General features: G+C 42.9%; 1 protein-coding gene across 3 annotated transcripts in view; it reads right to left on the reverse strand.

The window, feature by feature from the left end:
• Positions 1-7,985, reverse strand: part of NIM1K (NIM1 serine/threonine protein kinase) — a 58,769-nt gene extending 50,784 nt beyond the window's left edge. For all 3 annotated transcript variants that reach the window (XM_006207697.4, XM_072958717.1, XM_072958716.1), the window contains exon 1: positions 7,804-7,985. The gene's annotated coding sequence lies outside the window, so the exon portion shown is untranslated. The remainder of the gene's footprint in view (positions 1-7,803) is intronic.
• Positions 7,986-12,615: the final 4,630 nt, after the last annotated feature.

Consider the following 12,615-nt stretch of genomic DNA (forward strand, 5'->3'; position numbering starts at 1 on the left):
AAGCTTAGCCTAGCCTGCCTTAAACGTGCTCAGAACATTTACATAGGCCTACAGTCGGCCAAACTCACCCAACACAAAGCCTATTTCATAATAAAGTATTGACCATCTTATGTAATGTATTGACGGCTGTACTGAAAGTGAAGAACAGGATGGCTGGATGGGTACAGCATGATTGGAAGTGTGTCAGCTGTCTACCCTCATGACCACGGGGCTGACCAGGGGCTGTGGCTGCTACCCCTGCCCCTGCCCACCATCGCACAGAGCATCGACCCACATATCGCTGGCCCACGGAAGGAGCCAAATTCTAAACTGGAAGTTGGGTTTCTACTGAACACATATCGCTTTCACACCATCATAAAGTCAAAAAACCATGTTGGGAACCATCTGTACATACTTCCATCATTACAACAGCCCTGAAAGGTGCCTGTAATTATCCTCATTTTTCAGATGAAGAAACTAAATTTCTAAAGGACTTCGTCACTTGTCCAAAGCCGCCCAGGCAGTAAATCTCAGGGTCTGATTTCCAGTCCAGGCCCTTCTGACCTCGGAGTGTGTGCTGCAGCCTCACACACGACAGACGCTGCTGCTTTCCAGGTGCTGTGAGCAGGAGCTGGCGTGTCACAGGCAAGCCCCACTGAGCAGATGCGGCAGGAGAGGATGAGGATGAGAGAGAGATCATTCTCCTCCACTTCCTTGCTCTCACTCCCACCCTAAGCAGCGTGAAGCGGCTGGTCTCCCACTCCACTGTGGAATTCTCCACCAGTAACAAGAAGAAATGTCCAGTTCAGCAAACGTTATTTTAAATTAAGCACTTGCCTACTTTATGCCAGTGGTACAAGATGCTCCCCAAGAGCCATGCAGATACAACTAAATCATCAGCTAGCAGGGCAAGGTGGATACATTAAACTGATCATTTACATGTAACATGCAAAGCACTAGGCTAGACACATGCACAGGAAGGGCGAGCGCCCACAGAGCCGCGGGGTATCACCAGTGTTCAGGGAAAATTTCCTGAAGGAGATGATGCCTGAAAGAATCCGCGCCTGTGATCAGGCAAGTGCTAAGATAAGGAAACGTAGATCAGGGAAACAGAAAGTGAAATGTGGGTTTTTCTTCAATGTACCATTGAATTTGAGACAGTATAAAGGGTGGGGAAATCTATACCTTATCGTCTGTTCCAGTTCCTCAAGGAACTGGTGCTGCCAGTAATGTCCAAGGGGTATTTGTCCAAACTAGAAGTTCAGAAAGGTTTAAGAGGTTTTTAAAAAAAAATCTTCATAGGGAGAGGGTAATAGCTCAGTGGTAGAGTGCATGCTTCGCATACATGAGGTCCTGGGTTCAATCTCCAGTATACCTCCATTAAAAAAAATAATCTAATTACCTGCCTGGCAAAAAATGTTTTTAAAAAATCTTCATGATTAAATATGATCAGAGTGTATTTTGTTAGCCAAGAATGGGAGTAATAGTCTGTATTTGAATCTTAGTCTCTGTTCTGATGAGCAACTTTCACCAAATAATCTAGCATTGAACAAAAAGATTTGTCACCTATTTGCAACTCTCACTGAACATTCTAGCAATGAGAGAAACAGGTTTAAGCCAAGAATCCAGTTACTTAGCCCTGTAGTATCCTAACCTTTAAAAATGTTGCATCCTGTTTTCTATAGATATTAACCATATCACTTCTTTTATTGTTTTGGTAAATCTTTTTACCTTTTCTTGGCAGACGGTAGACACCAAACCACACAGACTGGTTCTCACGTGAATGTGCTGTGCTTAAGAGTGACTCTCTCTTAAGGAAGCCTGAGTTTAGGCAAGACAGAGGCATCCCTCTTCACCTTCCACATCACCTTCTCACCTCTCCATCCAAAGCCCACCACCCAGCCCGCACTCATCCAAAGAGCTTCTCTGCTTCCTGCGAAGATAGCAATTTTCTAGCATGTGCAAATGACAGAACACAAACACACTAATACAAGTTTGTTTCAGTGTTACACAGAGTGTTCTCAAGAGGCATGAATCTTCACTGTGGCTGCTCAAGGCTTAATTCCAAAACTCTGAACATGTTGCTAAATTGGCTGCTTCTGGCTACACACTTCCCGCGTGAGTGAAGGAGGCTGGTGACTGTCATGTATTGGGAACAGGGCCAAACCAGGTCAGATCTCCCAAAAGATCAAAGCAGCCCCAGCTTTCAGGATGTGTCTGCACACAGAAGACTTTTCACTGGCTTCCCAGTCTCATCAAATTGCTGAAGTTCCAATGAAAGATCAAAACATCAGATCCACATTCCACGTGGCCTGTGCTGTGCAGGTGGGGAGACCCACACCTCCGGGCCTGATGGTCCCAGTGAGTCCCACTTCTTCCATTCTAGTTTCCATCCAGCCCTCCCCGACTCCTCCACCGTCTTTCATACACATGTTCTCTCATTCTGTTGTAATCCACACTTTTCAGATGCCATCTCCAGAGGGTTTTCATTGCCTAGAGAAAGATATGACCTGTCTTCACTGTAACGGGCTTCTTAAATTCATGCTAGGACCTCTCTTTACACCTGTTCCAAAGGGTCCAGAAGGAAGAAATGACCTCCCAGTCAGTTAGTACTTAGGGAGAACCTAATTTGTAAGGCTCTGTCCTAGGATCAATACGGAAAATAAGTACACTGTACAGAAGAAGACTGAGCCATCAGTGGTATGCAGAAAAGCTCGAAAGAGAAAGACAGATGGAAAAAGCAACAATGAAACTGGATGTACAATATTCCTTTTTTATTCCCTTTTTTTTTTTGCTTTGAATTCTCTGAAATGTTAACCATGGTCATCTCTCTAGCTGGGATTATAGACAGAATTATAGATAATTATCTCTTCCACATTAACATTTATGCCTGTGCTTCTGGCATAATACTAGCTACATGGACATTTGCTATGTGCCAGGCACAATTCTAACAGTTTTACATGAATCAACTCATTTAATTCTCACAACAATCCTAGAAGGTAGGTGCCATTATTATAGGTCCCCAAAAGTTGAGGTACAAAGAGGTCAAGCAAGGGCACACAGTAGGTGAGTTGCAGAGCCAGGATTCAAGCCCCGCAAGCTGGTTCCAGAATTAGACTTAACCACTACTTCTCACTGCCTCTGGAATACTTACTGTTTTAGAATACATACTGTATAAGAATATGAAAACAAATATGTGTATGTGTGACTGGGACACTGTGCTGTACACCAGAAACTGACACATTGTAACTGACAATACTTCAATTAAAAAAATTTTAAAAACAATAGAATACACACTTTATAATATGTCTTATAGTAAAGAAATAGAGTATTTCTTTATGATAAAGAAAAAAAGATTAAGAAATGAAAAGAAAAAATATAAGACAAGGTAGTCAAGGAGAGAGAAGAGACAGGGTGAAAGAGGATGGATTTAAAAGGAAGTCAGGAATCGGGGAGGATATAGCTCAAGTGCTGGGGCACATACCTAGCATGCACAAGGTCTTGGGTCCAATTACTAGTACCTCCTCTAAAAAAACCGAAAAATAAATCTACTTACCTTCCGCCTCAAAATTTGAAAAAAAAAGAGATATATTTAATAAGGAAAAATAAATAAATAAAATAAAAGGAATTCAGGAGAAATGACTAAGAGTTACCAACAGTTGACATGAAAGGTCATGACAGATGCACCATCATTTTAGCCCTGGCCATCTTATCACTAATCAGTCTATAGCAAACTTGCTGTCTTTGTGCTTAAATGAACATTTGAAACCAAAATGTACCATATGCCCAAAGAGTATCAAAACTAATAGTAAAGCTAAGGGTATGGTCCTACACAAAGGAGCATGGAGATGAGTTTTTTTTTTTTTTAAAAAAAGTAAGAAGGGAAATGGTCTGGCAGCATGCACAATTCCAAAGGGCAGCAACCAAATTATTCAAAGCTAAAAATCCTGAGTTGATAAAATAAATAATATTCAGTATGTGACAAGGAAAAGTAACGGTACTCTTCCTCCTCACCATCCCAGCATTGACCCCGACTGTTTTTCCCCATCCTCCTGTATAAAATCCAAATTACTCACTCAATGACTACTAATCTGGAAGAACAATTCCTCCCTCTTCCAAGAGCTATACTTGACCAACTCTTTCTGAAATTAGCTGAACTTTGGATTCTCTGTCTGAAGTCCTAGGAAACATTTAGCCCGCCTTCCCCAAGCCAGACGTTCTTAGGAGCTTTCCCAGGCTGGGCATTTGCAAATAAAGGGTTATGCTAAGGAAGCTCTGGCTGATTTTCTTCCACCCACTACGCTGCAAAAATGGAGGAAGGAGAAGTTGAAGGGGTGGAGTAAGAGAGCTATATTCTCCCTACAATAAGAGAAAGGACATACATTTTTATCTAAAATTGGTAAGTCAAGGACCAACCACATAAGCGAATGATTTGAAAATAGGGAGGTATGTGAACAAACAGCTAAAAGCAGAGAGTGATTACATCCAAGGAGGGGGCTGTTGTTTGGTTAAAATCTCTCTTAACATGCTCTAATTCATAAAATTAGATGAATGCATTATTTTTGATAACAATTTAAGCAGTTTTTAAAGTAAAAACTTGCAATTTAAAGTAAAAAACTGCAATTACATAATCAAGTGTGTCTACAAATTATCCCAACTACATGACCCCGACAAATGTAGATGTAGAAAGTTTTCTTGGTGGCTTAAGGATTGGGAAGAAGGCAGTCTAGCGAGCAGCTGGTTTGGCAGACTTGCAGGTGGGAAGGATGCCTCTGTCCACACCACTGGGAGGAGGCAGTGAGCCACAGTGGATTTTTGGTCCACCACTCAGGCCTCCCAGAGAGTCTCTAAATTGCAGGATTTGGCTAAATAGGATACCCAGGGCTTTCTGGAAAAGCATCAGGTTCTCAGTTCTCCATGGAAGATGAAGAGTAAAGTTCTTTTTAGGTTCCTGTTCTCCAAATTGGTTTTTTTTTTGTTTTGTTTTAGTTTTCCTGTGCAACTCTCTTAACACTCAATTTTTTCTTTTTACTCTCTTTCCTTCAATCTGTGAGTTTTCTTATCACTTAATACCCTTTTTCCCTACACTTTAATTTTTCTTTTAATCTTAAATTCTTCCTGCCATCCCACCTTATCTCTATTCTCACCTAGATATCCTCTGAGTCCTGGCTGATAACTCACGTTCAGAGACATGCCAGGTGATTTTAATTTTTGTCTCTTAATTTTCTAAGAAGTTGGTTGAAATGACTTTGAGTCTTTTGAACACAATTTGCCCATCTATAAAACTGGTTAATTTCTCAGGATGCTGGATAATAATGACTGAGTTACCTTTGAAGTTCTTGAGAGAAAGTAATTTAAGAACTTTGATCTGTTTAATTCAAATTGTAGACTATCGTCTTCATAAGAAATTTGAATATTTTCTTTTTTCTTGAAATTGATCATTTTAATTCTAGAGAACTTTTTCTAGAACGACCATAGGAAATGACAATCATAGAATGAGACTAATTTTGTAAACAATTTGTCCTTTCAACAACTGAAAGAAAATCAGCCCAATGAATTAAGGCTCTTCAGTCTCTAGAGAGATACTGTATTAAGAGTCAAAGAATACAGTTGGATTTGACATTTATTTTAATATTTAAGTTTCTCAAAATGGACTAGATGTTTGGCTGCAAACACGAGCCTACTAAGACAAATACTTTTTCTTTTAAAACTCCAAGTCTAGCTTTCAAATTTTCCAATCACATGCTATCAATATATGTATTTACCATATATGGTCCTTTAAAAGTATTTGAATGGGGCCATTGCTCTGCTCAAATTAAGCCTTAGCTAAAAATCTTAGCCAAGAGCAGAAAGGGCTCTAAAGCCTGCCTGTAGTCATTACTGGGAAATTTAGATTTCACACAGAACTGCCTTTGTTTTAAATGCAGTTTAGTTATTACAGAAAAAGCACACACCTTAAACTAAATATCAGTCCACATTTTTTCCTAACACAGAAGGAAGCCTTGCTGAAGGTTTTTTCAGGCTTACCACTTAACAGTGGTCAAGCCAAAAATAAATCCATGAGGGCTTTACTAGGCAAATTCACAGCACACACACCACCAGTCTATGGAGAGCTGGACTTAGCTTTTTCACTATTAGCTTCTTTCTGGGCCTCCCACCCACATGCCCCCATCTCCTAATTAGAAAGCTAATTAGGACTCCAAATTTAATGCTAAATAGGGAGGGAGATCTGGTCCCAGGCCAGGATTCCTTTAACATCAAACTCTCTCCTCCAGCCTTCTCCCTCAGTGCAGTGAGCTGTGGGAAGAGAGCTGGGCCAGCAGGACTGATTGGCTGGAGGGCAGTGTTTACTCTTAGTTGTCTGAAAGGGATGATCTGTTTCACAAATGGCAAACTCTGAAAAGGTAAAATTAAACATGTCTTGGGCTTTTAGTGCTTTAAGGAAAAGAACAAGTATCTTATAAGCTCAATTATTATTACCATGGTAACAGGAGGGGACTTAGGGCGATCTCCTCAAGAACAGTTCCTGGTTCCAGCCAGGCACAGTGCAGGGAGACTTCTTCAGTTACCATGACAACCAAAATTAGAAGTGCTTTTGCAACACTAACAGAAACCATCTTTTTGAAGCTCTTCTGTGAATCACATTGAATACTGATGATGCAAGCTTCAGTGATACATTTTTTTCAAACATTAAAAAAACAACAGCACCACCATATTGCCATAAACAAACAACTAGCTTTAGATTTCCCTTTGCAATCTTGACTTAACTTGGAATCGATTTTTCGGTCTGGTTTTGTTTGTTTCCCTTTTGGATTCCCGCGGCCTCAAGTGCAAAGGCGACTTGTTTAATTTCCAAACTTGTCTGAGCTGCACGGGTGAGAGCTTAGATTGTGGTTCCTTCGCTCTCCGTTCGAAACAGGGCGAGGAATGGGGAGGGGGAGGGTGGGTCTAACAGAGAGCCCTCTTGTCTAATAAACTCGGGAGGACGAAAACCGGGAGCGGGGTGGGCAGAGGGGTCGGGAGAAAGGCTGGGAGGGACGGAAGAGGAGGGAAGGAAAAAAGTGCAGATGGCTGAATCTTCGCCGCCCTTATCAGGGCTAGGAGCGCCTTTATCTGTTGCCTTGACCTCTCCATCTGCTCAAATATTGTCAGGCACACAAAAGCTTATCAGATACGGCATTTTAAAGACCCTGCTGCGAAACTCTCCGGGCCGCATCGCGCAGTCCTCGAGCTCCTAATATTACAGAAGGACCTCTGGGAAGAGGAGACAGGTCCTTCCTTACTTGCACAGTCTTGCAAAAGAAGCCTCTTTCTTTAAGGCGCGTCGTGGTGTGGAGTGTGGTGGAGGATTTCATTCCCTTCTGCACAGCGGGTCAATGTCAGTTCCCTCCACTGCCCACGGCCATCTGGGGTCACGCAGGTCCCCGGCCATGGTTACAAACTTGAGCTCCGGGCTCGCGGTGGCGCGCAGCTGGTGTGCGCGGGGCGAGGCGCGGGGCTGCGTTTCCCCGCTCACGTGTGGGCGCGCGCACAGACACGGGTGCCCGCACCAAGCCGGGACTCGGGGACACAGGCGCACACGCCCCAGGGCTCACGCGGCACCCAGGAACCGGTCCTCTTCTCCCGCGGGCAATGGGCCCGGGAGGGGACGCCCCCAAAGAGCGCCTAACCTTCTCCTGACCCCAGTTCGCCCATCCCCGCCGGGAACTGTTTCTCCCTTTACCCTCGGGGTTTCTCCCTTTACCCTCGGCGCCCCTCCCCGGCATCCAAGAAGGGGAGGCTGGGTGTGGGTGCCGCCTTCGAGCCCCGAGGGCCCTCGCTTACCTTGGTGGCGAGCCCCGCTCGTGGGCTAGGCTGCAGGGCGCCAAGCCAGGCACTCGGGGTGGTTGGCGCGGCGGGGGCGGTGCGTGGGTGTCTGGGCGCAGCGGCGGCGCTGGAGGCTCCCGGAGCTGTCAGGGGCGGCCGACCTGACCAACAGCGGCCGCGGCAAACCCCGCCCTCCGGCGCTGCCCCAGCCCCTCCGCCGCGGAGACTGAGGCGCCCCACACCGTTTCCTGAAGGACCAATCAGGAGCGGGGGGCTGGCCTGGGGAGGGGGGAACAGGGAGACCCGCCGATCGCGCACTGGGACACTGTCCTGGACCTCGTAGGCCGGTTTCTATGGCAACCAGGAGGTAGGGGCTGAGGGAGAAGGGCACGCGGCTCGGGGACACCCATCATAGACACTCGAGGAGGGGGTTTTGGCCCTTCCGCAGAGAGGACCCCCCCCCAGTGCATGGATGGGAAGCGGCGACACAGCCAAAAGAGGGTTGACACAGCTCCCATCAACACACCTCATTCTGAGCCGCTCCAGCCTCTAGATTAAAAAGCCTTCCGTGTCCTAGGGAGATGGCGACCCAGTAATCTTCCTATCAGAACGGGGTTTTCTAGCAAACCACCGTGTCGGCTCCTTCGGTGAGTCTGGCAGGGTTTCGGTTCTGCAGAAAGAAGTGCCAGTGCCACACTCTGCTCCGATCCTCGCATATTATTAGGCCTGGTTCCTTTGGTGCCACTTAAGCAGTTGGACCCGTAATTTCCTGTGTACTCCCCAGCTATGACTCTCCGGCTAGTGGTAGGTGCCAAATACTTTTCCAGTTTACAAACAAGAAAGACAAATCACTGAATTGAGTGTAGAACTCAGAATGCAATTCACTGAATCCTAATGCATAGAGATGATTTATCAAAGTTCGAGTCTTTCATTTTACAGAAAAAGATACTGAAGTCCGAGAAGTCAGTAAATTTACAAGGATCACACAGCTGGTTAATAGCAGAGCCAAAACTAGGCACCCTAAGTCACAGCTCAGTGAGCACTCTTCCTGTCTTCTCGTATTGGCCAGATCCTGGATTCATGATTGTCAGGCCCAATATTTACAAAAGCGAAAGCACTGAGGAAAAAAAAAAAATAACCTAAGTTTAGAACCCTTTTATGGTAGAAATTAGGGAACCTAAAAATTCCTTTCTTGCTACTTGCCAGACACTGTTATAGAAACTTTCACAGACAGTATATGATTAAATCCTCACAATAACCTTTTAGGTTAGGTGGTCTTATTACCATCCCTGTTTTGACAGATTAGGAAACTGAGACCCAGAAAGGTTCTTTGACTTGCTCAAGGTCACAAAGCTGTCCAGTGCTGTGCTGGGATTCAAACCTGGCAGTCTGACTCCAGAGTCCTGTGCTCTTCCTTACTACCCTCTGCTGCCTGTTTGTATGATGATTAATAGGGTCAGAACAGGAAGGGAGAGAAATAAACCTTGGACAGCTCCACAGACTGACCGTTGAGATTGGCAGGAAAACCAAGAGAACCTGGAATGATTGCTTCCTTGGTTTATGAAAGTGGTCATCTACTTGTGTAGGAAAAAGATTTTCTGTGAGAGAAGTTTGTCTTTAAAGGGAGGCCTTCTCAAAAAACAAGAGGATTTTTTTAAAAGTAATCTTTAAATAGTAAATGCTGTCTATCTTTAAAACAACAAAATACAGAATAAATCTTTGCATATTTTAAAAATATAAAATACTTGAATCCTACAACATGACAATACACAGGACAGGATTTCATAAACAAAATGCCTAGAAACCAAGAGCTTCAAACTCCCAACCTGACATATCCTGTCACAGGCCCCCCCATGGTGCTCCCATACAGCCCTATAGGGCAAAGCTGATGCTAGAACCTAGAGAACTAGGCTACTGAAGGCTTTAGGCTGTCATAGAAAAGGAAAACTCAGAACTCAGCATCAGAAACCACTTCTAAAGTCCTCTGTCCACATCCCATTCCAGGAGCCCCCCGTACTGCCATTTCTCCTGCAGCTCTAAGCTTTTCTTGAATATGTTACATAATAGCAATTAGTGTGGTATTATAATCAGCACTAGGGTATTATTTACAATTGGCCATGAACAGATGAAGGCTCTGGGCCCATTCATACATTAGCAAAATTATCTCATGAAAAGTTGTCAGAATCAGTTACCTTTGATTTTTTTGTTTGTAGTTTTTAAAAGCACCATTTCAGCGAGATTGGGGCTTGGAACCCTTATTATCTGCTCTACAGTATTTCATTGCTGTGTCTAATAGATAACTTGTATTTCACAGGACACAGTTACTGCTCTAGGACAAGAGGTCTACCAGGCCCCCAGACCACAATTAATGGTCAGCTTTTCTCTTATGTGAATTCATACATTGAAATTTGCTCCTCAGCAGATATGAGCTACCATTTTGTGTCTAAAAGTATGTTTGAGTTACTCAGCAGAAGCAAAATTACTTGTGGTCAATTACTCTGATTTTCCAGTTTTTAATTTCTTATTGTTCTCTAAGATTTCATGTCTTTGTGGCATTTTCATTTCAGAAACATCATACAAACAATTAGTTACTGAGAATACGTAGAATGCGCTTGACTGATATTTAAAAAACCCCAAGACTGCTTTCTTAGTCTAGTCCATTACATGGATAGTAAACATGAACAATAGGTAAAAAATAAGATACAACAAATACTTTTTGAGTAGAACCTGACTATACTATAAAAAAGAAGAAACTCTCAAAAAGGTTCATGCCACTGGATAGTCATCTGTGCTTCCTATAAGTACCCCATGTTAGCCATTCTCCACATGTGGTTCCAGGACCAGCAGTGTATTCCTGGGAACTTGTTAGGAATGCAAGTTCTTGGGTCCTAACCCAGACCAACTGATCAACAACTCTGGATGCGGGGTCCAGCACTGTGTTTTAACAAGATGTTAATGTATGCTATAGTTGGAGAACCATTACCTAGATGGGGCAATCTCAAGGCAAGGTGATGGCAAGGAGATACCAAATTTGCTTCATGTATCTTGTCATCTTTTCTGATCTCCGGTTCCCTCCACCCCAACACCATCAAGAGCTGATGTAAATTCCCAAAGGAAAATGGGAGCTTTGCCTATGCTCTGTGCAATCCAATATTGTCAGCCACAAAGAGATCTCATACGGAGGTAACTGTATTTTAGAGATTAAGTGTGTAGTCTTTGGAGTCAAGCTCCCTGGTTTCAAATATTGCCTCCACTATCAGCTGTTTCTCATCTTCTCATTGTTTCCTCTGTTAGTAACATGATAGCTAATAAAATAATTACCTCATGAGGTCATTGAGATGATTAAATGTAAGGTGTTTGGGAAGTAGTAATTGATTCATAAATGATTCTGTTATGTTACAGTGAGATTTTTCTTTCCTAGGGCTGTATTTTGGTACAAATATCAAGGTGGTCATTACTTGCGTAATTAGGTGTCATATTTACAGCGTCATATTAGGTTGTGGGAAAGTTGAGGAGAAAAAAATTATGAATTCACATGCTGCCTTCCTACATACCATGTCAATAGGATTAATGAAGTAGTTTATAGAATGTGGAGTAGTTTTAAGATCTATAAATTCAGAATATATTTAGGATAGTCCACTTGTAGGCTCCCAACTAGAATGATCTCATTAATTGGTGGGAAGGGTTCGATAGTTTTAATTCCTGCTGCTTCTCATTTGAAATCGTTATGACAGATTCTCAAGAGCCATAACACAGCTCAGCACGTTACACGTGAAAAATATTCAGCCTACGTTTCCACTCCTGATGTTAACACAAAAACCAGTGTTATCACAATGAATTCAAAGCTATCATGTTTTCTCCAACAAAATCAGGCTTGACTTTTAAGGTCAGGTATTTATGTGTAATTTTGCATGCAGTTAAAAACTGTTTCCACGTGAACAGCTTACTGATCATTTATTCAAAACAATCAACCCCTATTGAAGATGTGCTTTAAAATCGACTTGATTTTCTGGTGGAGACTTTTATCTACATTTAAGCCTCAGTCAATAGTATTAGCTTATTCAAAGTATAAAGTGGGTAATTAGAAGACCCTTATGGACCTTGCTAATCTTGAAATCTTACTTCCAAATTGCATGTAGTGGGAGCAGCAGCATTTACATTCCCATGAAATTATTCCTACTTTCAATAGTGTTATGAGGATAGCAGCCTTTTTAAATGGCAAGACTGTAAGACTCTTATTTTTGTACATATTCAAAAAAGATTTCTAGGCTTTCAATATATTGACATTAGGGTTCAGTTTAGTTCCCTTTTGAATCTTAGGTGGTAGGGGTGGTATAACAACAAAAAAAAAGTATGTATTTGTTTTGTCCCAGGTTCCTGGCACTGAGCTCCTAAAATCCTGAGTTTTGTCTTTTGTTATTCTGTTAGGAACTAAAGCCCAGACCTGAGTTTATGTAGTGAGGTTACTCTAGGCTCTGGTCATCAGAGAAATCACGTGCATGGATTAGAGGGCTAGAACTATCAACCCCATCCCAAGATCTCCAGGGAAGGGGCTGGAGAGTTCAATAATCAATGGCCAATGACTTAATCGCACTTAGATAATGAAACTTCAGTAAACAAGTTAAGGGAGCTTCCAGGTAAACACATTTCCACGTGCTGGGAGGGCAGAACACCAAGACAGGATGTGGAAGTGCTGCCCGGCCCTCCCTCCAGTTTGTCCTATGCATCTCTTCCCTATGCCTGTTCCTGGTTTATACTTTATAATAAAACTATACTCAGAAGTATGGTGCTTTCCCGAGTTCTGAGTCATTCTAGTGCATTACTGAATCT

Source organism: Vicugna pacos, chromosome 3 (genome assembly GCF_048564905.1).
Source record: "Vicugna pacos chromosome 3, VicPac4, whole genome shotgun sequence".
NCBI lineage: Eukaryota > Metazoa > Chordata > Mammalia > Artiodactyla > Camelidae > Vicugna > Vicugna pacos.